The sequence below is a fragment of the Corapipo altera genome, unplaced genomic scaffold (genome assembly GCF_003945725.1).
Source record: "Corapipo altera isolate COAL_440 unplaced genomic scaffold, ASM394572v1 49, whole genome shotgun sequence".
Lineage (NCBI taxonomy): Eukaryota > Metazoa > Chordata > Aves > Passeriformes > Pipridae > Corapipo > Corapipo altera.
Window position 1 is genome coordinate 13,082,749 of NW_020884879.1, and position 8,550 is coordinate 13,091,298.

An 8,550-nucleotide genomic window follows, 5' to 3' on the forward strand; every position below is an offset into this window, starting at 1 on the left:
GCAAATAAAAAAAAATTTACCTTGTCATGATTTAGATACTTAAAAAAAATCAGGCATCAATAAACGCTGTGTCTTTACAGGAAAAGAAACTGTTTGAGTCCAGACAGATACATCACTGGCTTAAACTATTTATAAATACTCTTTACAAATACTCTTTACAAATATTCTTTTGAGTAGATGAGAAAATAGCTACTCTTCTATCTTAATTTTTGTTCCACACACTGGTTTAAAAACTGTTTTGTGCTGCCTCCAATGGGTACTGTCTCAACACAAATTTCTAAGATGAGCCATTGACTACTCAATTTCATTTAATACCAGCTTCTCTGTTTCCAGCTGAAGGTCAGTCACCTCTATTGAGTTTCCCAATGTACTTTTAACTGAGCATGTAAAAATATTGTCAACTGCCTTGATGACATAAAGCTTCATAGGCCTGGGCATCAGTATTTCATTTACAGAAGAGCTCAAGTGTGAGAAGTCAAGTTCGAGCCACAGCCCGCGGACAGATCTCCATTTGTCCTGACACAGTAGATGTCCTGCTGCCTGGGATCAGGATGAGTTAACCTGGGGGATGAGAAGTAATATCCATTGTGAACCATGACTGGATGATAGTGCATCTCCTGCTGGTGGCATGTCACAGAGCCAATCTAGATTGGAGAACCTTCTATAGAGTAGGCACCAATGTCAGTTCTTCAGTACAGCTGCTGCCACTGGGACATGTCAAAACTTTTTGCTCTTTGCAAGACAGCAAAGTTGTGAAGGTCCAGAGAACAATTACTTTTAAATTAAATCTGTTGATGCCATTTCAGACGAAATGTGTCATTTTCGATAGCATTTTTCCAGCTGTGTTGAGAAGTTACTGTTCACTGTTGGCTACTGCAAGTTAGCAAGTAACAAGTTATAGATGATGAAATCAACGTGGCCCAGTTTCCAGTGGACAAATGTTTCAAGTTCCCTCACCATCCTCATCAGAGTAGTGTCTGCTGCCTTCTCTCTGTGGATTGTTCCTGGACCTAAGATCCTCTGCCTGACAGAGACAGTGGTGCTGTGCTGGCTGTGACCAACACGTGTGGTGACCTGTGAGCCTGTGCAGACAAGAGAGAAGTGAGGACAGCTGAGATTATGCTGCAGCTTGCCTTTCTCCAATCATTATGCTTTGTAATGACTAATACCTTTGGGCTCTTGCCTTTCTGTCAAATGTAGTCAACATTAGGTCTCAGGTTCAAAAGTTATACAACAGAGAGATAGGTCAGAGACTGACTGGCAGAGAGAGACAGGCAACATGACCACATTTATTTCCTTGAGAAATCAGATCTCTAAGTCTTACGAAAAACTGTAGATTGTATGTTGGTGGGTGGGATTTTCAAAAGTTCTTAAGCCCCAGAGCGGTAAATTTATTTATGCACCTCATCTTAACTCGGATAAAAGGAGAATTAGGAACCTAAGTAACATTAAAAGTCTAATCTAAATGACTTTAATAGGATTTGCTGTATCACTGGAGTAGCCTTAATCCCACTTGCTGTATTTAAAATGGTTGACGATAGGAGATTTGGCACTGATTTTGAAGAGTCTATAATTTTGTAAAGCTTACATAAGAGCAATGGCAATGCCTGAAAACCTTGAAAAATATAAAAGTTACAACATTAGGTGCCTTAGTTCACACATTGGTAAAAATGTCAGTGGGAAAACAAAGCCTAGATTGGTGACAAATTGTCAACACTGAAAAAATGTTCCTACAACTTTCACATTGACACAGACAAATAAATAAAATAAATATTGGGTAAGAGATGTCCCATTTTCTATACCAGTTAAAACATGTAGTATGTCAGAGAAGACCACTACGGAAAATTTTGCAAAGGCACAGTCAAGGCAGGCCTTCATTTGGTTTGCATTACTTCTATATGTGAGGTGTGCAGCAAAGAGCCATATGTCTTGGTAGATAAGGCATACTGATGCTGTCAGGACCTGTGAGCAAATTCTAGATGGTAACTATTTGCCAGAAGTATTTCAGACAAAAGTGAGCAGAGTGACTAGAAGTATAGATGTGATACCTGTGTCTGCTGGGCATTGTTAAAGCAAGACTGGCGTGCATCACTACCAAAACTAATTCCCCCTAGTCAAACGGAAAGCACATTTCATCAGTGGGACCAACATCTCACTATCAGTTTTTTTTTTCCTGGGGAAGTTGCTTTTTAAGAAAAGGACAAGTTAGTTTTAAATTGCTATTTCTTTAAACTGAGAACAAAGACCTATTTATATGTTTTTCAAATCACCAGTTTAAGCTAGGGATGTGAATAAATCTGTCCAGAGGACAACCATCCATTTACTGCATTCCAGGATTACAAAATTTGCTTTTATTTTATGTTATAAAAACAAAAACTTATGAGAGATTCTCAGTCAAAATATTTGGATTTGGATTTAAGATGTTAGATGGATATTTAGATACTGCACTTGCAGTGACTAGATCATCAACACTGGACGTTTCAAGAAAAAATTCAACCAAAATTTGGCTGATCTCAGTGCAAGCAGATTGGTAATTCTCTGGGAAAGCTTTGAGTTTAAATGAGGAATATCTTCTGCAAAGAAATGGTTCTGAGTAGTTTTACTGCAAAACCTAAATGAATAGCTTGATTTTCCAAAGTGCTCAAATTGGCACAAAGTACCAGAGGAGGATAAAGGACTTCTCAAAATTATGTCTGTTGAGAAGCTTATCTCTAGGAACTTATAAAGACATTGGGCAGAGTCTAAGCAGTACAAACAGTTTGACCCATTTAAATTCTAAGCACTAGGGCATTATTTGCCCATCTCCCTAAAAGGAAAACCCAAGCTAATAAATAACCACATTGCATTAACGTTTCTTGCTACCTTCAGGGAAATCCTGTTTACTTAGACCCTTGCCTGCCAAGTGAAACAATATTTGAGTTCTTCAATAAGATATAAACTTTAATCCAGGTTGGCAATCACTGGGTATTCACTGATTCAGATGAGTTAATAAATACACTAGGTATTTTTATTCTTCATTTTCTTTACTGATTTCCTCAGTGTATTCAACTAGAAAAGAATGCTGTCTATATTGCCAATACTAATCATATTAACAGTCTCTATTGTGGCACCATTGAAAGAAGTATACAAGAGCCATTTCTATCTTTTGTCAGTGTTTTACTTTCTTTTTGTGCACTCTCTCTTAGACACTGAAACAGTCCTTCACTGTGGTGTCCTTTTGGTTGTCATGGTAGGGAAACTTGGTATAATATCTGTGAAATTAAATAAAAGGCCTGTGTACAGAAGGACTGGTAAGGTACCTCCGTGATGTGGTTAATCCAAATAGATGTCTCTTATTAAAAAAAAAATATGCAAGATGAATATTATGTATGCATTGATGGTATGACTGCTATGGTTGAGGTTACTCTGTTCTCTGAGGTTCTGTGCAGATGCAGAACAAGCTGGTCACTGGCCTCAGGCAGCCTATACCTACATATAAAAGAGACATAAAAAGACAGATTTAGAGGACAAGAAAACAGTGGAACCATTACTAGTCAAAATAATAAGGTTAAATTATTGCATGACTGCATCCTAGGTCTTGAGAAGCCTACAAATGGCATAGACAAGAGCTTCAAGGAGGGATTGAAAGAAGACTCATTTTGTGGAACTTTTCCCAACAGTGAGGGCAGATAGCGGCCTGCACCTAATTCTAACTCACAGCGAAAGAAAAGCTGATGCCATAGGTTAGATGGCAACAGTAAAAAGTGTTTGGTTTGAGGGTAAGCGTCTTAGGTTTGATGTGACAGAGAAATGAGAGTATACAGAAGCATACAGAAGGCCAACAATTTCAGATGTGCACAAAAAGCAATTTTTACAGCAGCCTTATAGGTAGGTGTGACAAGGGCAAGACTGAATTTGACAAGACCAGAAAAAGGTCTCAAGAAATGAGACAACCATAACATGAATGAGAACTTTAGTTTTGTGAGTAGACAAAGAGAATTCTATCCTGGTCACATTATACAGAGTGAGCTATTTAAAAAGGAGGTGTGATCTAGGGACGAAGATACAGAGAAACCTGATAGATGTCCAGGTATAGCCAAAATGACAGCAGAGAGATGACATCTGCCACAGCAGCAAGGAGAAGGCAGGAAAGGGTTAGGCTGTGAAGGTGAGACTGTTGGCTAATCATCCATCAGAGGAAGCCAGGAAGACATATTAGTATTTTAGTTGCCAGTGATAAATGTTTTGGAAATGAGAAGCAGATATGACAATCCTAAAAGAATATGACCAATTGCATAGAATTAAATGGTACTTGATACATATCTGAAGGCAATACAACAACAAAACAGAGCACATACTGTATTCTACCTCAGAATTCTTATTAGTCATCTTGTAACGGGGTAAGATATTTCATATTTGATTTCTAACAGAGTTATTTCCATCTCATTTTAGCCTATTTTTAGACTAAGTGGATAAAAAGTTTTGCTTCCAAACAAAAGTAATATGGTCTTAATGCAGATCTCTAGTATGGTCTGTTACCAACCTCCTTCTATTTGGAGAAACAGTCATTCACTCCAGTCTTTTGTTTGCTTTCTTGTTTGTTTGTTTTCCTTACATACTCAGTGCTTGATTCATAACAAGTACCATGAGTAGTCCTCTTTAACATCTTAATTCTATAAGAGAGCCTGCTGAAAAACTACAGAAACCATACTTCTAGGACATCTTTACCTGCCATTTCTCTAGCTTTTAACAAGTAAAGCAAAGCACTTCTCTTTCTCTTTGCAAAGACTGTGTGGCCTGGATATCAGTCAAGGCATATTTCTGTAGCTTTGTCCTCAGTCTGACTTTTCTGTAAACTTTCAATTTTCTGTCTTCCAGATCACCTCAGAAAATGTTTCTAAAACACTGACACCACTCAGTTATGTGGACTTACACTAAGAATTAATTAGGCATGGTTTAAAACTAATAGACATTTCAGAACATGGCAGGAAAAAAAAATCCTTACTTAACCTAAGCTTTTCTGGTTACCTTGCATCACAAAATTTACAGACTAACTGAAGAAATCAAAAATCATTTGTCCTATCTTAGCATTAAATACTAAAAAAGCCATATAGTCTTATTTTAATCCTGAAACTCAATAAATTGGTTTTAGTTCTTTTTACAAGAAATGATGATTAAATCCCTTGTTTAAGCAAGTGAAAATTTATACAATCTTATGCCAGTGAAAAAGAAATTAACTCTTTCCCATTCCTAGCTGAGGTCCCACCAAAGCAATCTATTTTCAGCTCTTGAAACTGAATTCTCTCTTTTCAAATAACATTAAAGATCATAACAATAAGTGCAATGTTAAAGCATAGAGATCAGAGCATCTTCCTTCTGCATCTGGATTTCAAGACACTCTATCCTGAGCCTGGCACAGGTAGTAGCTCCCCCCCTACTTTGAGGGCTCACAGAGCCAAGGGCTTCTTTCTTGGCTCTCTGCTCAGATGACCATCTACAGTTCTCGCCCTGCCTATGTGGCAGACTCACATGGTCATGAACAAAGATTTTATCACCCTCTTCACATGAAAATGAAACAGAAGCAGTAAAAAAAGAACTAGGTTATTAACCTCCCTCCCACAAACTTAACAAATAAATAAGCTAAATAAAGAATAAAATTAACTACCTGATCTATCCAACTGTGACCTCTGGTTCAGAACAAAGACTTTGATTTTTGGCAATTTAGCATTTTGAAAAATGAAGACACTCAGGTACAAAACTAAAACTGATGTTAAACTTGAGCAGCAACAACAAACTGAAGAAAGAAAGTAGTATAAATATAAAACTTTTGTATCCATTTCAGACATACAATAACAAATAAAAAGAGAAGAAGGAAGCCTTTGAACAATCAAGTTCATACTAATTGAGGGCTGCACTAATATTTTCTAATTTGCATATTTCAGATTATGGATATCAGCATTATTCCAAGATGCACGGCAGATAATTAAGCCTATTTTTTCATGTCCTATAAATAATTTTTGCACAAAATGCTGAGTTTCTGACTAATTTCTTCTTTATAGCTTTCCAGTGATCCAGATCCTTTATTTTCTTTAAGATCAATACCCTTAGGCTGTATCTTCATAGACAAAAAATACCTGGCATGATATAGACATACTACAGGTGAAAGATTAGCTTCTCATATACATCATCCTAGTTTATATACCTTACTCTGCTTCCCAACCTTGTGGTGAAAAGAGCCTTTGTGCTCTGGCCATGAGCAAAACAGACTTTTCACTACACCTGAATGACAGACTAAATGTGACTGCAGTGCACTTACCAGCTACTAGGTCTATATTATCCGGGTTCACATGTGAACGCTTTAGCGGCTCTTATTGTAAACTCCCTAGATTTTCCTCCATTGGCAATTCACACATGCTTTTCCTTCATACCCTACCTCAACAGTAATTTTAAACATTTCTTCTGTGAATAACAGAAACCTGGCTTACTCTAAATTTGGCTTGTGTCTCTTAAACTGTTTCAACTGTGGTTACTTTGATTTTCCCAATCTTCAGTAGCTGCTAGTTCAGCACTTCCAATTCCTGCCCAGCTCTCAGTATTACCTTGACTTTCCCACTGGGCTCCACCACTTCAGTTCTTCAGCTCCCTCACCCCAAAACTGAAGCCCTCCTAGACCTGCCCCAATAATCAGAGCCCTCTCATGGGTCTCACCTTTGCCAGCCTGCTTCTCAGGCAAGACTTGAATAGGTGGTGCATGTGTAAGTACTGCATGGGTCCAGCCCAGGCAGCTGCCCTCAGCCACCTGCCTCAGCATCTGAGCACAGGCGAGTAAAAAGGATAGAAACAAGTTCATCATGTTCCTTCCCTCTCCTTCTCCATCTATCCCCCACTTGCCATGAGTTGAAGGAGTTTGTTCTCCTGGAATCTGCAAAGAAAATTGCAAACAGAGAAATGCCTTCTGAAGGGTACTTCCCTTGAAAACATGAGTGAAGCCTGGTTTCACCCGCAAGGCAGAAGCAGAGGCACCTGGAGGTGACGTGAGGACTAAGAGTGTCACAGCTTCTCAGAGCAGCTGGGGGGCTTAAGAGCTCCCATCAGGGCACTGGGCAGCAGTTTGACAGGACTAACACCCTCTTTCATAGAGAAGCAATGTCAGGAACAAATAATTATGCCAGAAGCTTTCAGTGTCAGATTGAAAGGCAGAGGAATTATTGGGCAACTGACTGGTGTGCAGCTGACCAAGAAGTCTGTGGCAGCTGACTTTTTTAAAGCTCCAAATAAGTTGGTTTACATTAGGATGAGTGATTACACAGCAAATGGCTTTAGAATAACTCAGGAAAACAAGCCTTGGTCTCCACAAAAAATTTGGCACCGTGTCCGTAATTCATACCTGCATAACTGGCCATAGGGGCCTTCCTGCCCCTTTCCATGGCCATATGCAGTAACATCACAACAGTCTTCCTTTATTACTTACTGGAAGTTAAACCTTTTTTGGGACTGATGAACTACTCAGGCAGTTCCAAGCTTTGTCTTTATCCAAATCACTTTGAGCCTGGAAATAAATTTTTTTTTCAAATGCCAAAGATACTAATGGAAAATTATCTATTCTGAGAGTACCAGAGGTGAAGAATAACCTAAATTTATAATGGAGAGCAGTGCATCTCCATAATGGTGAACATCTTGTTTTACTTCTGAAACAGAAAACTCAATTCTGGAAAAGGAGGAACCCAAGCACTTGGATAGCAATCTCATTCGTGTTGCCCAGAATATTCCTGTTAGAGTGTTGACTAATGAAATATAGGTTAATATTTCTCAGTCACAATGATCTCCAGTTACACCTGGATTTCTGAGATGAGCTTGGCAGCCATAACCAAGTCACACCGGGGTAGCTTATTTCAAGCACCACCTAGTGGATCTATTTGAAAGTTACCAAAAATAAAGCAATTAGCAAAATATTTTTCCTTTTGAAGGTAGGAATGGCAGCTGTCAGTCTCCCTGCAGTAAATCTTGCTATTTGATTGCTTTTTAGTAGCAAGTCACAACAGCTCTGAAAAACACTAAATTAAAAATGGTGAAAAAATACTCCTGAGGATGCACAAAATTTGTCTTGAATTGAGCTTCAGCATAGGACATTCTTTTCTCAACTCGTTAGACCCAAAGCATTAGGAGACATATGTCTTTAATGATCAGAATTCCCTAAGTAAAGAAAAATTAACTTCTGCCTTTAAATGAAAACAAGACTGAGACGTCATTTAACTAACCAAAGAAGACATTTCTAATTCTGTTCACTAGTAAGTAAAATGTAGCTATATATGTATGTAAGCATATAATTTAAAAAATGTAGTATATTAATCTAAGAGACACTTGATAGGTCTCCTATCTCAGCAATTTCCCAAAATAAAAATAATGTAACATGAATCAATACAGTAAATTTATTAATACCTCTATTATTTTTTGTTGATTTAAGTATGAGAGATGGTTACTTATTTTAAATTCTGTAATGGATCTGAGTATTGCATCATAATGTGTATAATACATACATTAAATATTACCTATGAAGAGTATTTTTCAGCA

At 37.9% G+C, this 8,550-nt stretch overlaps 1 long non-coding RNA gene across 1 annotated transcript; it reads right to left on the minus strand.

Annotated features, from left to right (window-relative positions):
- Positions 1-2,957: 2,957 nt before the first annotated feature.
- On the minus strand, positions 2,958-7,197 carry LOC113945108. Its single transcript, XR_003526944.1, has 3 exons — positions 7,003-7,197; positions 6,688-6,901; positions 2,958-3,468 (listed from the first exon to the last, which is right to left on the minus strand). It is a non-coding gene; the product is annotated as an uncharacterized LOC113945108 (long non-coding RNA).
- Positions 7,198-8,550: the final 1,353 nt, after the last annotated feature.